General features: G+C 40.4%; 1 long non-coding RNA gene across 2 annotated transcripts; it reads left to right on the forward strand.

Moving 5' to 3' along the window:
* Positions 1-1,005: 1,005 nt before the first annotated feature.
* On the forward strand, positions 1,006-18,189 carry LOC125166168 (uncharacterized). Of its 2 annotated transcripts, none has more exons than XR_007152381.1 (3): positions 1,006-1,294; positions 2,761-2,924; positions 18,101-18,189. It is a non-coding gene; the product is annotated as an uncharacterized LOC125166168 (long non-coding RNA). The 2 variants fall into 2 exon arrangements; XR_007152380.1 differs by lacking the exon at positions 18,101-18,189 and adding an exon at positions 6,454-6,813.
* Positions 18,190-19,411: the final 1,222 nt, after the last annotated feature.

Here is a 19,411-nt window from a genome sequence, read left to right on the forward strand (position 1 = left end):
AGGTTTAAAATAATTTTGATGATTCACTCCACTAGGCAAAGCTTTGCCAGTGTCCCAAGTATAGTAAGTGGAGAAAAAGAGAGACCTTATTTTGCACATATCCAAACTGATGCCTGAAGTTTCAGCCCAGACCTAGAATTCATTGTTATAGTTGACATTTATTCACAAGCAGTAGAACCACTATCAATAGGCCTGTTTTCTTTACTGAGAATATAATTTGGTATTGTGAAGTTAATCTGGCTATAATTGAATGGAATTTTTTGTTCTTTAAAGGTTTTTTTGGGGCGCCCGGGTGGCGCAGTCGGTTAAGCGTCCGACTTCAGCCAGGTCACGATCTCGCGGTCCGTGAGTTCGAGCCCCGCGTCAGGCTCTGGGCTGATGGCTCGGAGCCTGGAGCCTGTTTCCGATTCTGTGTCTCCCTCTCTCTCTGCCCCTCCCCCGTTCATGCTCTGTCTCTCTCTGTCCCAAAAATAAATAAAAACGTGGAAAAAAAAATTAAAAAAAAAATAAAGGTTTTTTTTTTTTCCTTCACATTTCATTCATGTACTATCTCTAGTGAGGTCAAATTCCCCTGTAAATATTATCTGATTTATTCTCACAGCATCTCTAAGAGATAGGGTGCATTTGTCTATATTATTAACATCTGGTGTTAGAAGATCCACATTTACTTTGTTGGGAGTCACTGAGAATAAATCTCATGCAGACACTAAAGGAAAATATAATAGGAGATAAATACAGGTATGCCTGCAAATGAAGATATTTTCCCACCTTTGAAATCTGTTGACTAAAAAGATAAAAAGTAGAACAACTTATGATGATTGAATAGTAATAAAAAGCAGCATTTAATCTAAATCTCTCCTTCCTGTGATTACAGCATGCTAAATATTACTCAATACCAGCGAGGCTGCTGATGAGCTATGTAAATGTTTTCCAATAAAATTAAATAGATTAGATTTGGAAAGAGAATGTTAATGTTTCTAAGGCTTTTAAAGAGTCTTCTTTATTTTTTTTGGAAGAGCCTTCTCTACAAACTTTTCTGAAAAAGACAGTTTCAGACCACGTCACGGTGTCCTGAGTCGTAGCTGACTGAGCGCCCTTATTTCCAAGTGGCCAGAACGGACGGAGGCAACCGTCGTGGGTGAGAAGTTCTTGTCATTTGTGATCCTTTATTGTTAATTCTCTTCGTGTATTTGTCCTGCCGCTTTGTTTTGGTTGTCAGAGTTCGTTACTGAGACGAGAGTCCGGTCATCCTGTTCCGACAGCTGCAGATTGAGTTGGCATGAAACACCATGAGGTGAGTCTAATTGCTGTTAATATTGGGAGGATGAATAATCCTATTAAAAAGGAGAACAGTTATAACAAAATAAATAAGTGGAGGCAAGTCTACATTACATGAAAGAAGGACAGCTTGATGAGGGGAAACCCATTAACCCGAAAGGAAACCGTTCTTTGCCTCCAATTTAGCAGTGGTGAGCAAGACCACATTCATACTGAATCAAAATGGAAACAATTTTTCTGAGTCATTTATAGACTTAAATATTAGGTTTTCGGGGCGCCTGGGTGGCGCAGTCGGTTAAGCGTCCGACTTCAGCCAGGTCACGATCTCGCGGTCCGTGAGTTCGAGCCCCGCGTCGGGCTCTGGGCTGATGGCTCAGAGCCTGGAGCCTGTTTCCGATTCTGTGTCTCCCTCTCTCTCTGCCCCTCCCCCATTCATGCTCTGTCTCTCTCTGTCCCAAAAATAAATAAAAAACGTTGAAAAAAAAAATTAAAAAAAAAAAATATTAGGTTTTCTTATATATGGAAAGAGAGACCCTACTGTGATTCCTAATTGTTAATAGAGTATCAAAATGCCATGTTAGGTAGGTTTCTAGGGGATCTTTCATCCTGTTCCGTAGGTATTATTAACGAGTCAAAAAAGGGAACTTTATGTTAGGTGGAGAGAACGATACTCTAAACCAGTGCTCCGCAAACTCAAGTGTCCATATCCATCCTCCTGGGATCTGGATAAATTGTGGATCCTGATTCAGTAGCTCCTAGGTGGGGCCTGAGTTGCTGCATTGGAGAGGCCCCCAGGAGATGCCCAGGCTGCTGATTCAGGACCCCTCTTGGAGAAGGCAGGCTGCAGGGAACTATTTTACAAAGAAATCCACACAATTATGGTGTAACTTGCTTTGTCGCCATTTCGGGGAGTTGAATGGCATTGGGATAACAAAACCAAACCGCTTGCTTTGCAAATGGAAGTGGAGAAAATGAGTCCATTTAAAGCTTCAAGGACTTCTTTACGTTTTTTTTTAATTTTTTTTAATGTTTGTTATTTATTTTTTGAGAGAGAGAGAGAGAGAGACCACAAGCAGGGGAGGGGCAGCGAGAGAGGGAGACACAGAATCTGAAGCAGGCTCCAGTCTCTGAGCTGTCAGCACAGAGCCGGACGTGGGGCTCGAACTCATGAACCACGAAATCATGACCTGAGCCGAAGTCAGACGCTTAACTGACTGAGCCCCCCAGGCGCCCTCCCTTTATGACTTTTTAAAAGTAATCTCCATACCCAGTGTGGGGCTCGAACTCATGACCCTGAGATCAAAAGCTGCATGTTCTACCAACTGAGCCAGCCAGGCGCCCCAAAGACACCTTGAAGGACACCTGGGATTACTGGTTAAGGGTGAAGCTGTCATGGAACAGGCAGACAGGAAGAAAGTCTCCTGGTTCCTTCTGGAGCTTCATGCATAGCCTCCTTCAATACCTCTCTTCCTGTGATCATAGTTACCAGATGGCTACAGGAAACATGGACACATTCTGTTCACGCAATAGACTCCATGACCCGATTTCATGATGCCTGAGTAAGAGAGAGCATTGTGCTTCTCCTTCATCGTCCCACAAACTAAGCTGTGAAGAGAACGCTTAACGCTGCAAGCACCTCACAGCAGGTACGTTTCACCCGTTCAGCCTCTGCCCAGCACATGCTGTTTATTGGTGGCTGCATAGTGGTAAGATCATCTGACAGCCCTCAGCATAGTCTGGTGTTGTGGGCTCTCGAATGCATTAATCTTAATCAAACCGCGGATAGCTGAATAAGAGGGAGAACTTTGAATGATTAAGGAGGCATTGAAGTCAGAAGAGCTTTAAATGGGGGAAATGGGTTTTTGGACCCTTGAGCGCATGTTAAATATTCTGAATTTGGGGTAATCACGGACTCTCATTTATTACTTATCAGGTTAGTATGTAGGGACAGCATAAGGAGATGGTAGGAAAGGGCATTCCAACTTTACGGACAGTATGTGGGTGCATTAGTCTGCTCTGGTTGCCATAATATAACACCGTGGCCTTGGTGGCTTAAACGACAGACATTGATTTCTCAGTTCTGGAGGCTGGGAACTCCAAGACCCAGGTGCCAGCTGATTCAGTTCCTGGTAAGGAAGGGCCTTCTGCCTGGTTTGCAGGCAGGCTTCCTCTTCTGCCTTCGAGTGGCTGAGAGAGAGAGAGAGAGAGAGAGAGAGAGAGAGAGCGAGCCATCTCTCTTCCTCTTCTTATAAAGCTACTGATTTCATTCTGAGGGTCTTAACCTCATGATGCCCTACCTCATCTAGCCCTAAGCATCTTCCTAATGCCCCATCTCCAAATACCATCACATCGGGATAGGGCTTCAACATGTGAATTTGGGGGGGGCCACCATTCAGTTAATAGCAGTGCAATAAAGGCTGATGAGACGGTGGTGACTTTGTAATTATAATACAAGCACAAAGATGAATACTGTTTTCTTGCTTGTCAACTTATTATATGCTTTTTATATTTGTTGTCTCTAAAACCACAAGTATAAGTGTATACATCATACTGATGTCAAGTCTGGAAATAAGGTCCCTGATGTTAGAGTCATCACATTATTGAAAGCTGCTCGTTCTAAAATTAATTTATTCCCCTACCCACAGTATAACCTTTTAAAAAATTGTTATCATGTATTTATTGGCTAACTCACATAATCTTAACTCTACAAAGACAAATTTAGTCCTATTTCACAAAGACAAATTTACATGTTAGAAAAAATATCTACACTTTCTAGTACACACTAGAAAGCCAACATGGCAGACAAATGTGATGTAGAAAGATTCGCTTGCTGGGGAGCCTGGGTGGCTCAGTAGGTTAAATGTCCGGCTCTTGGTTTCGGCTCAGGCCATGATCTCAGGGTTTCGTGAGTTCTAGCCCCATGTCGGGCTCTGCACTGGCAGCGTGGAGCCTGCTTGATTCTCTCTCTCCCGCTCTCTCTCTGCCCCTCCCCCACTCACACTGTCTCTATCTCTCTCAAAATAAATAAACTTAAAAGATTTTTTAAAAAAGAAAGACTCACTTACTGGTACAAATTCATGGAAGTGATGGAAAAAATGGAACAACAAACTGCCCAGATGTCATAAAGCAAGAAACCAAAGTTAAAGCAAAAAGCACAAGACCTCTGGGGGTTTCGGCCCTGGGTAAAGGCCATTGGGGATGAGGAGGGACTGGGGAGGAGGAAGAGCTAGGGACAGAAGATGAGGCCTTAGACTCATTGGGCAGGGAGGCTGAAACCAGTCTCCTGCAGAAAACCTGGAGACTGAGCAGAACTAGTAGAACTCCACTCATCGGCCTATGGAAGGAGCCAGAGGTTTGCTGTTATTGAGGCTGAGAGTGGGCACAGGCCAGGGAAGGGACATCATCTGAGAGAAACTGATACCAGCCCTGGGCCTCTTCCTAAGAGGCCTGAATTTATACTGTTTGCTTAGAAAGCTAACTGTAAGTCCATTTCCTTAGAATGCACTCTCTCAGCCAATCAATTAACATAAAAATACACCCAGAGCCTTGAGACCCCTAGGAATCTGACAGAAGCAGAGCATTCTATGAGATCACTTTCACAACCTATGGGTCAGAAGCTGGTTAGTCCGCTAGGGCTATCCTAACAAAGTGCCACAGACTGGGTCGCTTAAGCAATAGAATTTCCTCCCATTCGTGGAGGCTGGAAGTCCAAGATGAAGACATTAGCGGGTTTGCTTTCTCCTGAGGCCTCTCTGCTTCGCTTGCCTTCCTGCCGTGTCTTCACGTGGCCTTTCCTCTGTGTGCATGCATCCGTGGCGTCTCTTCCACTTCTCAAAAGGCCATCATTGGTCATCTCGGATTACCCTTATGACCTTGTTTAATGTTAATCACTTCTTTAAAGGTCATATGTCTAAATACAGCCACGTGGGGGTTTAGGGCTACAATGTATGAGTTCAGGTGGGAAACCCAGTTTAGTTCCTAACAGAAGCCTCTCAGAAAAGCAACCGGAACCCGCGGAAGATGAATTCACAACCGTCACAACAAAATGTTACAACGTACACAAGGAGTGCCACCTTATAGGAGAGTCATCAGAGAGTTATCAAGAGACTCAGCACCAAAACAACTGCAGATGGCAGAACAAAAATCAGACACTCTGAAACAAATAGAATGAGCAAGCAAAAAGTTCTTACAAAAGAGTCGAAAACATAACGACACAACAGGATGCCTAAAGGGTAGGCAAATTTGGAAAGAAACAAATGGAATGTCTAGCAATGGAAAGTACACTCATTACAATCTCATCGGATCAGGTAAATTAGCATATTAGACACATCTAAAGAGAAAATTAGCCAATTGGAAGATATATTTGAGGAAACCACCTTGAGTGAAAGAGAGATGACGGAGTGATGATAGATGTGCAAGACGGAATGAGAAGGTCCAACATACACCTACTATGTCTCAGGGAGACACAGGGAGAGAGGAGAAAATGGGAGGCAAACAATAGTCAAACAGAAAGTTAATGAAAATGTTCTATAGTGAAATATTAGAATCTAAAAATTGAAGAAATATACTGATTCCCAAGTAGGAAAAACAAAAACAAGTGTACATCTAGTTTGAGAAAAATCCAACAATTCCAACATTTCCCACAAAAGACATCTCAATAAATAGCAAAAAATTGGTTTCCTGTAAAGCATATCCTTTGATCATAAGGCCGTGAAATAAGAAATTAATAACCAACAATAGCTGCTAGGAAAATGAAAAATGACCATCATGTCAATAAAAAGGGTCTGAATGGCACAAACCGTATCAACAGATGCATTGAATCTTTTAAAGTTATATCAATATATACAAGAAAGTGCATCTTTACGGTATGTGGTACCTCATTATTTATAATTCCGGTTTCGTAAATACATCCTTTTCCTTTGCCTCATGGCTGTTTCTGAGACTGTTTTGTTAGCTGTGTCTGGCTGTGATACTAGAGAACCATATTTTGTTGGTACTTTACAAAGAGCTTTCACATACATTCTGTCATCGTCTTATTTCTCCCTCTTGGTGATATAAATCGGAGAGGCATTTGCAACATCCTTGACTAGCGTGCAAATCTCTTACCAATATGTGCAAGATAAGTATTGCTGGAGTCAGAAATTTCTTGCCAACCGATTTTGCTTTCTTCCACAGCATATAGAGACTTCCTCTGGGCTTTCCCAGTGAGCACAGCCTTACAGAGGAAAGTTACTGACCTCAAGGACCGAGGAGCTTGAGGACAGTATTCTCTCACCAGTATTAAGTATTAGATACATGTATTAATGGATTCATCGTTTAAATGATTAGAAGAAAATGGCCTGAAATATGTGATGATGGGGCAGAGACTGCATCGATAGAAAAACTTATTTTTCCCTTAAAATCTGACTACGAAAATTAAATAGACTTTTAAGAATTTATAATGTGTTTTGCAAAAGAAAAAAAATGTCTCGATTGACTTTAAAAAACATGATAACGTTGCCTTCGGGCTCCCTTAAGACTTAAAATTCTGTTGAGGATTACGTGCATGTAAATTCTTTAATAAACCACCCGTAGAGGTCTGCTTTGGAAAGATTTAATCCCTGAATGTGTTTCTAGAGAATTCTGGTTGCTATTCCAAATAGGGCAGGTGGGCCAATGTGCCTTGGGGAGTGTTGCATGGGCCCAGTAGCAACTCCAGGCACAACCAAATGGCAAAGCATTTGACATATAATTCTCCCTTTTTTTATTTTTAGTTTTTGGTATATGTCACTGAGGTGTCTCCTCTCCTTTTCATTTCTATTTCTTTGTTTTTACCTGGAGCCAATCTTGACATCAATTCTCTATATTCACTGCCTTCCACAAGAAAACAGTCAGTCCAGGGACCCTTGGGTGGCTCAGTCAGTTGAGTGTTCAACTCTTGATTCCGGCTCAGGTCATGATCTCTCGGTTCATAGGATCGAGCCCTGAGTTGGGATCTGTGCTGACAGCACAGAGCCTGCTTGGATTCTCTCTCTCCCTCTTTCTCGGCCCCTCCTCTCGTTCTCTGTAAGTAAATAAACATTGAAAAAAAAGAAAGAAATACAATCAATCCAAAATCCTTAACGAAGACTTGTGGTGGCATCCTAAAAGGTTGTGTCCCACACTTTGCAAAGTTCCACCCCACAACCCCATTGAACATCTCTTACATCACCCTTGCTCCCCAGTTCCCAGCTATCAGGAGTCACCTATAAGGATGCCCTCTGTAACACAGCCTCAGCTGGAGACTCCGTTGATACACCTTCCCCCAGGATGTTCCCTAAAGTAATCCTGTTTGCCACCCACCTTGCCTATCACGCAGGGTAATTCAGTCACCAAGCCCAAGTTCCCTAGCTTATGCCAGCACCCTGTAAACTGGTAGCTCTCCAGCTGCAAGAATTTATCCTCAGAGAGCAAAGCGGGTTACAATCAATAATAATTCTCTTACGTATAAAAGTAAATGCTTTATTAAACTAGCAGTACTGATATTTTTCCCCCAAAACCACCTTTGTCTTATGAATAAATTAAAATGTCAGGGCGCCTGGGTGGCTCAGTCAGTTGAGTGTCCAATTCTTGATTTCAGCTCAGGTTACCACCTGACAGTTTCTGAATTTGAGCCCCAAGTTGGGCTCTGTGCTAACAGTGCTGAGCCTGCTTGGGATTCTCTCTCTCCCTTTCTGTCTCTGCCCCTCCCCTGCTTGTACGCCCTCTGCCTCTCAAAAAAAAATTAATAAATGTTTAAAATTTTTTTAAAAAAAGTTAGCCTCCAGCATATTGTTTTCTCTACCTCCCTTTAATTTTATCGGATTTTAATTTAGTCACTTCATTACAATGGTTGCAATTGAACAGACTGTTTTGTCCAAGGAATCATTTATTTCTTAAAGTTAGTTAATTGATTGAAAAACAAACAACTGAGCGCCAAAAAGTATTTGGAACTTTGTGGTTTGTACACATAGGTAAATAGTTATCTCCGTATAAAATCCTAGAATCATTAGTTTGTAGAAATTAGGGGTTCAATCAGAGAGTGATATGATTCTCAGAAATTGAGAAAAATTAGAGAATTTCATTTTACATAAATTAGCCTTTAGTGTTTAGACTGCTTCATCCAGCATCATTATACCAAAATTTCTAGAGATAACGCTTTGATGAGAGTTAGTTAAGTCAAGTAAGGTGAAAACACTGCTGCTGATAAACTGCATGGCTGGTTATCCACGTCTTGGACAATGACCTTCCTGAAAAATTGTGTATGGAATCTAACAGTGATTACATGTATGTGTGTGTGTGTGTGTGTGTATATATATATATATATATATATATATAATTTTTATATAGTATGTATATATTTTATTTATGTATATTTATGTATACTTTATTTATGTATATTTATGTATATTATATATGTATGTAATATATTACATTATAGTATGTATATATTACATGTATATATATTATTTTTATATATAGTATGTATATATTTTATTTATATATATATATTTTTAAAATTTTTTTTCAACGTTTATTTATTTTTGGGACAGAGAGAGACAGAGCATGAACGGGGGAGGGGCAGAGAGAGAGGGAGACACAGAATCGGAAACAGGCTCCAGGCTCCGAGCCATCAGCCCAGAGCCTGACGCGGGGCTCGAACTCACGGACCGCGAGATCGTGACCTGGCTGAAGTCGGATGCTTAACCGACTGCGCCACCCAGGCGCCCCATATATATTTTTTTAAGTTTATTTATTTTGAGAAAGAGCACATGTGCACACGCGTGCAAGCAGGGGAGGGGCAGAAAGATATATATATAGATATATATATATATGCACATATATATATATATATTAATGTTTATTAAAAGAGAGAGGGGAGGGGAGGGGCAGAAAGAGAGGGGGACAGAGGATCCAAAGCAAGTTCTGTGCTGACACCAGAGAGCTGGATGTGGGGATAGAACTCACGAACTGTGAGATCATGACCTGAGCCTAAGTCAGATGCTCAACTGACTGAGCCACCCAGGCACCCCCTAACAGTGATTAACTTTTAAGTCAGGCCTTATTTCCCTCAAAAAATATAACATTCCTGAGGATATGTGTGACAATTTGGAAAGAGAGGAGGCACAGATAAAGAGCAATTCTGGAATACATCTTGCAAACAGAATTGCAATAGAATGATACGGAAAAACTTTGGCAAAGTAAGTAAGGACAGGGTTCCCAGCAAGGCCTGAAGTCCTTATGAATGTTCTATGCCTTATATTCTTTTTGTTTTTTAATATTTTATTCATTTTTGAGAGAGTGCGGTGAGGGGAGGGGCAGAGAAAGCAGAGCAGAGGATCTGAAGCAGGCTCTCCGCCTACAGCAGCGAGCCCTGTGTGGGGCTTGAACTCACAAACCAGGAGATCATGACCGGAGCCGAGGTCAGATACTCAACCGCCCGAGCCACCCAGGTGCCCCTATGCCTTATGTTCCTAATTTCCTTTATCTAAAGACTCCATGAGACATGAAGATGATCATCTTTATTCTTTGACTTTCCATTGTTCTTTCCTAATTTTTGCTTCTTTCTGAAACATAAATCTATCTTTGAGGTAATGGCTACGTATTAAAGTTACATTGGACAACTATTTTAAGATTAAATCAAATAGGAGAATGCACTTGGGAAAAATTGATTAAATCCAGGTTCCCTAGTGGGAGAGTAAAACAGAAATAATGTTAAATCACCTTCTCCCTAGATAAGGGATCTGCTTGTAAAACCTGGAATATCCTTTTAAAGTAGAATGTTTATAGGGCACCTGGGTGGCTCAGTCAGTTAAGTGTCTGACTTCGGCTCAGGTCATGATCTCACAGTTCATGGGTTTGAGCCCCACGTCAGGCTTTGTGCTGACAGCTCAGAGCCTGGAGCCTGCTTCAGATTCCAAGTCTCTCTCTCTCTCTGTCCCTCCCCTGCCCATGGTCTGCCTCTCTCTCTCTCTCTCTCTCTCTCTCTCTCTCAAAACATAAATAATTTTAAAAAGTTTAAAGTAGAATGTTTATTACATAGTCTGGGAAAAACATTTTAGTACATTTGACAAGGTGTTAATTGCCCTAATGTTCAATGTTCTTACATATTGATACAAAGGTAAATAAGTCAATTTAATAAAAAAAAAAGTTTATTTGCAGTGAAAAAACTGATTGATAAATATATACAAAGTTCAAGCTCAATTATAATTGAAGAAATAAAAACTTCTAAAACTGAGAAGTGAATTTTTTTCTTTCTTATTGCCAGAGATGAAAATATTTGTTTTGGGCGTGGGAAATTTGTTCTCCCAGGTACCATCAGCAGGAATGTAAATTGATACAGCCTTTTTCGAGAGTGATTTGTCAGGATGTATTAAATTTTAACGTGTAAATTTTAACCTTTTTTGAATGTTAATTTATTTATTTTGAGAGAGAGAGAGAGAAAGAATCCCAGGCTCGATCTATCGATGCGGGACTTGATCCCACCACTGTGAGATCACGACCTGAGCCCCTATCAAGAGTCAGAGGCACAACTGAATGAGCCCCGCGGGGCATCCTTGTAAGTTTCACTTTTTTTTAATGTAAATAACACACCTTTTGGTTTTCCAACTCCATTTAGACATTAATAGTGTTTTACACGTGAAACAGAATAAACATTGCCATATTATTTGTAAATAGCCAAAACCCGCTGAAGAGCCATCCATAAGAATCTGGTTCTTTTATATGTTAGGGCACAAATTGTGCCCACATGCAAATGTTCGTAGGAAGGAAACAGCTATATATGCTACTGGAAAAAAATCCAAGATAAACTGTTTTGTGCAAGAAAAAAAGCAAGTTAGAGAACATCTATATCATAATCCCATTTGTCTAAAATAAATAAATATTTTATGTGTATGCTCTGGAAAAACCACAGGGAAGTGGCAAAGTAGAAGTACTTTTTATTGGTACATTATTCTGTCCCGTACCATTTCTTGGCTTTTCTTTCTCTTTGGTTTTGGTTTTGCTCAGTTTTGTTTATTCTTTTGTTTGTTTGGTTGTTGCCATGAGCATTTATTGTTTATATAAAAATATGTAGCTAATGGTGAAAATAATTTTTTAGGGTTTTTTTAAAATTTATTTTTGAGAGAGCGCACAAGGCAGGGAGGGGCAGAGAGAGGGAGACACAGAATCCGAAACAGGCTCCAGGCTCCGAGCTGTCAGCACAGAGCCCGACGCGGGGCTCAAACCCACAAGCTGTGAGATCATGACCTGAGCCGAAGTCGGACGCTTAACCGACTGAGCCACCCAGGCTCCCCAAGGTGAAAATAATTTTTACTTTCATTAAATATTTTGTTTCAGTGTTCCTAAATCTTCTGGGAACCACAGCAGATGGGCTCTTTCCAAGAACAGGAACACCATTAGGACTATCATCAGTCCCTTTTTCTCTCTTCTCCCCCATGGCATTCCTAGTACCGAGATTTTTCTTTAGTCGTGGACTAGAGAGACAGAGGTGCTCTGAGGTCAGAAGAAGATGGTCAGGGACATGGGCACACCCAGTCTGAGGGGCAAGTGGGCCTTAAAAACAAAAGTTAACTATGTTTTCATGAAAACACCCTATACTTCCATGCAGCACTTTTTCATCTTTTCTCATACCGTCTCGCTTAGCTGCTGTTAATTAAGATTTAAGTGGACAGGAATGGAAGGCACAAGATGAAGCAAACATTCTGAAGCTCTCCTGTAGGATGGATCCGATTCCAGATAACTTTTCCAGTTGTAAAGAGCAGTGACAACAAGAACCAGAAGTATTGTGCTTCGCATCATGTAGATGTCAGTTACATGATGAGAAAAAAATTAAATATTCATGCTACGGGAAAGTGGCTTTTGCAGACTGGAGAGCAACTGGGATGCACTCAGAAAGGCTTATTTCAGGGAGATTTTCTGCTGTTGGACTCAAAGCACTGAAAGAAAAAACAAAACAGAAGAGAAATAGGTTGTCCTGAAGGCTGTTTTATTTAGTCCTCTTACATTCCTATCAAATTTTCTTGCAAACTCCCTTGGAGGTTAAAGTTTATTTTAGGAGGCAGTACCTTGGTTGAAGCTGCTTTTCAATAAGGAGGAGGCTGAAGTCAACTGCCCCCACCCTAATTGCTTTGTGAAGCTTTCTCTTCTCCCTAATCTCACTGTAGTTTCTTAAGAAATGAGGCACTTACATATCCCAAGGGGTTAAATGGAGATTTCTGCTGCAGAGGAGAAAGTAGGGAGTTTGCTGCATTAATCATTGAATAACATCAATCACACATCCACTTGGGCAGTTAAATTTCTGTTGAACAGAGTACAGAAATACCTGGGGAATGTCTCCCTCTTCGTTTGTGGTGGTATTAGACATCTGTCATGAAGACCTTGTAAAAATAGATGTTGGGATGCAAACAAAGTCATTTTAATGCTAACGCAATGCTAGGCACATAATGAGTAAGACTCTATAAAAATTGTTGAGTATATAAATGAAATTCCCAAATAAATTATTGCACCAATTCCCTTAACAGTCTATTAATCGTCACCTTACTGCACACTCATGTGTTCATTGCAGCAAGCATGATCTTTCTTAGGCACCATTTTGATTTTTCAGCCCCATTTTCAGAAGCTATAATAAGTCAAAAATTTTGCTCCTTGGGTTCCTGGGTGGCTCGGTCTAAGCGTCTGATATCAGCTCAGGTCATAATCTCACCGTTCGTGAGTTCGAGCCCCGCATCAGGCTCTGTCAGCTCAGAGCCTGGAGCCTGCTTCAGATTGTTTCCTTTTCCCATTCACGCTCTGTCTCTCTCTCTCAAAAATAAACATTAAACATTTAAAAAAAAATTTTTTTTCCTCCTGTAAAATCCATATTGCTGATCCATGTTGAAAGGTTTTCTAACAATTGGTCCCTTCGCCCTAATTTCCCTCTTTAAAAGTTATTGCACATTCGTATTATCTTTGCTCCCCTAGAACACATGGGAATCTGCCTCATAATCTGCCTTGCCCAGTCCAAATGGGACTTTTGCCATCTGCAATGCTTTTTATTTTTTTTAATTTTTTTTTTATTTATTTTTGGGACAGAGAGAGACAGAGCATGAAGGGGCGAGGGGCAGAGAGAGAGGGAGACACAGAATCGGAAACAGGCTCCAGGCTCCGAGCCAGCAGCCCAGAGCCCGACGCGGGGCTCGAACTCACGGACCGCGAGATCGTGACCTGGCTGAAGTCGGACGCTCAACCGACTGCGCCACCCAGGCGCCCCTGCAAAGCTTTCACCCTCTGCTTTTCCTACCATTCCAGATCAGTCTCACTCTGCCCTTCATGGCATTTGTTATTCTAGCCAGCCTCGCGGGGTAGAAGTACGGAGCAGTGTACTTATAATAATAAAGTTATGGAGAGTTTTAGTTCTGTTTTACATGACTTCATGTCAATTCAATGCAAGCTTAATGATCTTTAGTGGAATATTAGCACATTGGAGGTAAAGGCTGCTTTTACAATTTTCTTACTCTCACCAAAATGTTGACTACATACAGGAACCTTCGTGACCTAGTTAATTTCAAGGGCCTGGTAACCTCTCAGGAAAAGATCAACGTGACTTCCTTTGAAAATTAAAAAAACATCATATGGTTTGGTCCTATCAATATCATATTGACGAGTCAATAGTGAAAAAGGGTCAAATGTTTGTAAGTCAATCTAAAACTGTAATGAAATTCAAATATAAGTCCCAATTTTAGTGTTTGTTTTTTGTTGTTTCGCTGGAACATTAAAAAAAGCATAGGGATGCGTGGCTGGCTTAGTCTTAGAGTATGCGACTCTTGATCTCGGGTTGTGAGTTCAAGCCCCACGCTGGGTGTAGAGATTAACTTTTTAAAAATTTTAAGGAGTAAAAATCACTTTGAGATTTTTTAAAAAATATATTAAGGAGGATATACCATATCAATTATTATACAAATACTTAAAAGCTAGAATAATTAAAGTATGGCACTGGTAAAGAAATAGATATACAGATTAATAGAACATAACTGAAAGCTCAAAAGTGATCCTTGTACGTAAGGAGAATTTAGTTGTTCCCAGAAATGGCATTTTGTATCAGGGGATAAAGTAGGACTTATTAAACAAAGGTTGAAATATTTGGTTGATCACTTGGGAAAAAAAAATTTGGATACCTACAATATAACAACATAAATACCACATAGATTAACAATTCCCAAGTAAGTCAAATAAAAACAAAACAATACATAAAAGTGTTAGTGCATATCATAATTAAGTATTTCTATAGTCTGTAAGAAGAGAGAACTTTCTAAAAATGATACCAAAGGGGCGCCTGGGTGGCTCAGTTAGGCGTCGGACTTCGGCTCAGGTCATGATCTCACGGTCCGTGGGTTCGAGCCCCGCATCGGGCTCTGTGCTGACAGCTCAGAGCCTGGAGCCTGCTTCGGATCTGTGTTTCCCTCTCTCTCTGCCCCTCCCCTGTTCATGCTCTGTCTCTCTCTGTCTCAAAAATAAATAAATGTTAAAAAAAATTTAAAAAATAAAATAAAATAAAAAATAAAAAATAAAAATGATACCAAAGACAGAAATTAAAAAGGAAGGGAAGTCCTGATAAACCTTAAAAGTTCTACATAAAAAAATCATAACCAATGTTTAATAACAATGAACTGACTGAAAAAATATTTATAGTATGTAAGACAAAGGGTTAAATACTCAATCTATAGTCTTCTAAAATCAGTCAGAAAAAGAATGTCTTGATAGAAAAATGAGTAAGAAACTTAAAAAAGCGACATATAAAAGAATAAACACAAATGGCAAATAATTTTGTAAAAATGTTCAATGATCCTAGTAATCCAAAAAGTGCAATCAGATTCTGACCCATCTGATCGGCAAAGTGCAAATGAGAGAAATTTGGCAACACCTCCTAAAAGACTTTAAAAGATCTATCCCATGACTTCTACCTTCCATTAGTAGAAGTAGGGAAACATGCATAAAGAAATGCTTATAGCCACTGATCATTACAGCAAAATATTTGGGAAAAGGTGGGGTGGTATTCAGGCAAATCCCAAAAGCTTACATAAGTTAGACATGTACTTTCTGGCCATGTAAATGAAATCTTGAGATAAGCAATCCATAGTTGATATTGCAACTCCATGATTAACAGTGACGCAGGTTTATTCTGTCTTGTGCCTACAATCCCATTAACATGAGGATTCTACCTCGTGGTCCAAGATAGCTACTCGATCTCCAGACATCTCATCCATTTACACAGGAAGTAGTGTATGAAGATACGTTGGGAAGATACAAAGTTAGAAAGGCACAGGTCTTCTCTTTAAAGATACGTCCTGGGAGATGAACATATGGCCACACCTAACTGCAAGGCAAACTGGGAAATAAGCCTTAATTCCAGACAGCACCTGCCAGCTAAAAACTGGAGTCGTGTTACTAAGGAAGAAGAGAAGATGGGGCATTAGGGGACAATCTATAGTCTCTGCCACATAACCAAAATGTTGACTCATAAATGGTTCCACAACAGATAAGCTCTGGTTCATTCAGACAGTGAAATACTATGTTATTGTTAAAATGATGTTATGGATCTATTGTTATTAACATGGAAAGAGATGCCCAATGTATTATTAAATGACAAAAGCAGTTCATGAAATAGTTTTTTTAAAGTTTATTTATATTTTGAGAGAGGGAGAGAGAGCTCGAGCTGACTCGGGGTGGGGCAGAAAGGGAGAGAGAGAGAGAGAGAGAGAGAGAGAATCCCAAGTAGGCTCCATGCCGTCAGCATGGAGCCTGACACAGGACTTGAACCCACCAAATGCGACATCATGACCTGAGCCAAAACTCAAAAATCAGATGCTCAACCAACTGAGCCACCCAGGCGCCCCATCAAACTGTTTTGATAGTATAGTTTTTATAGTATCATTTCTTATCTAGTTGCCATTTCCTCTATTTTGTCTATTGATTGATCAATCTATCTTAAAGTGCTTTTTAGTTTTTAAAATGATAGAATTTCTAAACTACTTTGTTGGGTTTTAAATTTCTGACTATACTGCATTGTGATATGAAATGTGCTATGTATGAAATGAATACTTTGGTATTTGTTGTGACTGGATTGTGTCACTCTCTAGTAATTATCTGTTTTCCCTAATTATTGGGGGCAGGATTCTGTATACATTCATTAGAGCAAGCTTATTAATTGTGTTGTTCAAGACACTTTATATTTCCTAATTATTTGTAAGGCTTTCTGTATCAGTTTCTGAGAGATGTGTGGTAAAAATACCTACCATGATAAAGGCATTTAATCATTTCTTTAATATATATACCATTATTTACCTTCTAAAAAAATTTTTTTTAACATTTTTATTCATTTTTTGAGAGACAGAGAGAAAGACAGCATGAGTGGGGGAGGGGCAGGGAGAGAGGGAGACAGAATCCGAAACAGGCTCCAGGCTCTGAGCCATCAGCACAGAGCCTGACTTGGGGCTTGAACTCACAGACCGTGAGATCACGACCTGAGCTGAAGTCGGCCGCTTAACCTACTGAGCCACCCAGGCACCCCTCATTATTTACCTTTATATATATTTTAAGGCTATATTTTTGGGTGCGTGCAAGTTCAGGATTATTATAGGTTTTTTTGGTAATTGCTTCTATTGCTGTTAAATGATAGCCCCCCCCCCCTTTTCTTTTAAGTAGGCTCCATTCCCAACAGGGGGCTTGAACTCACAACCCTGAGATCAAGAGTTGTATGCTCTCCTGACTGACTGAGCCAACCAGGGCCCCTATTGCCTTAAATTCTGTTTTATCTGGTTAATACTGCTTTTCTACCTCCATTTGTTTAATATTTACATGGCATGTTTTTTCCATAATTTTACTTCAAATTTTGTTGTCTTTTATGCTTGCAAAAGGCATACAGATAGAATTTGTGTCTCAATTCAGCTAATTTCTGCTTCTTAACGGATGAATTTAATGTTTGTATTTATTAGGATTGCTGATAGTTGGATTTATTTCAACCATCTTATGTGTTTACCATTTTTTTCTTAGTATTTGGTTTTTTTTTTCTGATTCCTATTGGATTGATTTTATTCCTTTTTTCCTTCTTCAATGTTTTGGAAGATCTATATTCTATTTCTTTTAGAGGTTTCCCTTAAATTCTGAATATACGGCCATCGACTTAAGAAAGCCAACATTTAAACAATTGTTCTGTTCTCTCTTCTCTGGTGTTATTGTTGTCTAGTTTGTTAGTTTCACCTGTTTTTAAAAGTGTCCCCAAATTAACCTTTACTATTAGGGTTGTAGGGTATGCTACGCAGAGCACTTCTCTTCCTCTCTGAAATTCAGAACCAATATGGAGAAAGAAGAGGGGGACAAAGGCAGGAATTAGAGGTGGAGAATCAAAACACAATATTAGCTTTATTTCAGGTAAAGCTGATGGGAGAAAGTGATTTTAGATCTGTGGCCAGATGGGCCTGCTGATACTTTATTCCTGAATTAGATGGACTTAGCCCCCGATGGCACAGTGAGACAACAGCAGGTCTCCCTAATAAGGCTGGTTATTCACCACCTGGACCCGGGCAGACCAGAATGTTCCTTCTGTGGAGGCAGGCGAATTGGGAGGAGAGAGAATAGCAGGGCCGAGCCAAGCATGTTGAGGTGTTCCTCCTAAACATTCCCATTCTCCTGCCTTTGGGTGGGATGGTTAAGGATGCAGAACAAAGCTGTGAGTGTTTTTATATTATCACTTGCATGGGTTCATAGAACTTCTCTCCTTTCAATGGATATAGGAGTGGGAAGCAATTGTTCCTCTGACGATTATTACTATCATTGCTGTTCTTGGTAGTATTATTTTCTGTAGCTCCTGCTACATGCTGATTTACCGTGGAGCTGAGATTTTAGCTTCAGCATCCTCAACTTGACGGACCCTCCCCAGACTCTGAAACCAGGAGGAAGCAGCACCCTACGATAGCTGGAGGAATGGAGTCCTGCTGGCCCGGAGGTCATTTTTCTCACCCTGGTGGTGGCCTTGGAGCTTCAGGACACGGGGTGGGCACTGGGCAACAGTCCCCTGCACCCCATGGACTCCATGGAGCGTCAGCATCTTCCTCAAAGAGAAGAATCTGACTGAGACACTGCTCCACTCTTAGCTCGAGGGCCAGGTGACTTGGCACGCCCCACTGCTGAGAACTGCCCTGGCAAGGTAGGGGTGCGAGGGATACTACTCCTATGAGGTGTGGTGAAATCCAGCAGACCAGAACAGGTTGCTGGCACAGTGAGATCAAAGGGCTGGAGTCATCTGAAGCCTCCCTCCACTACCAGTGGTGAATGTAAAGCTACAATAAATTTTTCTAAACAATGAATGGTTCATTTTCAACTGTATGCCCAAATTTTGACCCACTGTGTGAGAGGACTGATGCATCATTCTACTTCTTTTATAGGACAATATTTGGAAGTCGTCATCACATTAAGAGATGAGCAAAGAGTATGCACTCAGAAAATGTAGGGAATAAAAATGTATTCTAGAGGAGGTGAAGTTATAAAAATAATTAAAGATTGTATTACATTCTGAGATTTTGTAGCATTTAGCTGCAATTTATTATTTAGTTAGTTTCAAGTTTTTATTTAAATTCCAGTTCGTTAATATACAGTGTAATGTTTCGGGCATAGAATTTAGTGATTCATCACTTACATTGATACCCAGTGCTCATCACAAGTGCCCTCCTTCACACCCATCCCCTACCCACCTCCTCTCCAGCAAGCCTCAGTTTGTTCTCTATAGTCAAGAGTCAAGAGTCTGTTTTATGGTTTGCCTCTCTTGTTTTTCGCCTATGTTCTGCTATTTAAACTTTTATTTGTTGTGATTTCTGTTCTCATTCTAAGTAAATGTAAACTTGTAAAAAAAATACTTTATCTTAAGTAAACTGTATGCCCAAAGTGGGGCTGGAACTCAGAATCCTGAGATGAAGTGTCTGTCACATGATCTACTCACAGAGCCAGCGAGGCGTCCAGAAATCTAAACTTTTGTACCTAATTTGCTATTAATACTTTAGCATATTATTTTTTTAAGTTATCTATTTATTTTGAGAGAGAGAGAGAGAGAGAGAGGGAGGGGGGTGAGAGAATCCCAAGCAGGCTCCATGCTGTTGGCACAGAG

The sequence above is a fragment of the Prionailurus viverrinus genome, chromosome B2 (genome assembly GCF_022837055.1).
Source record: "Prionailurus viverrinus isolate Anna chromosome B2, UM_Priviv_1.0, whole genome shotgun sequence".
Taxonomy (NCBI): domain Eukaryota; kingdom Metazoa; phylum Chordata; class Mammalia; order Carnivora; family Felidae; genus Prionailurus; species Prionailurus viverrinus.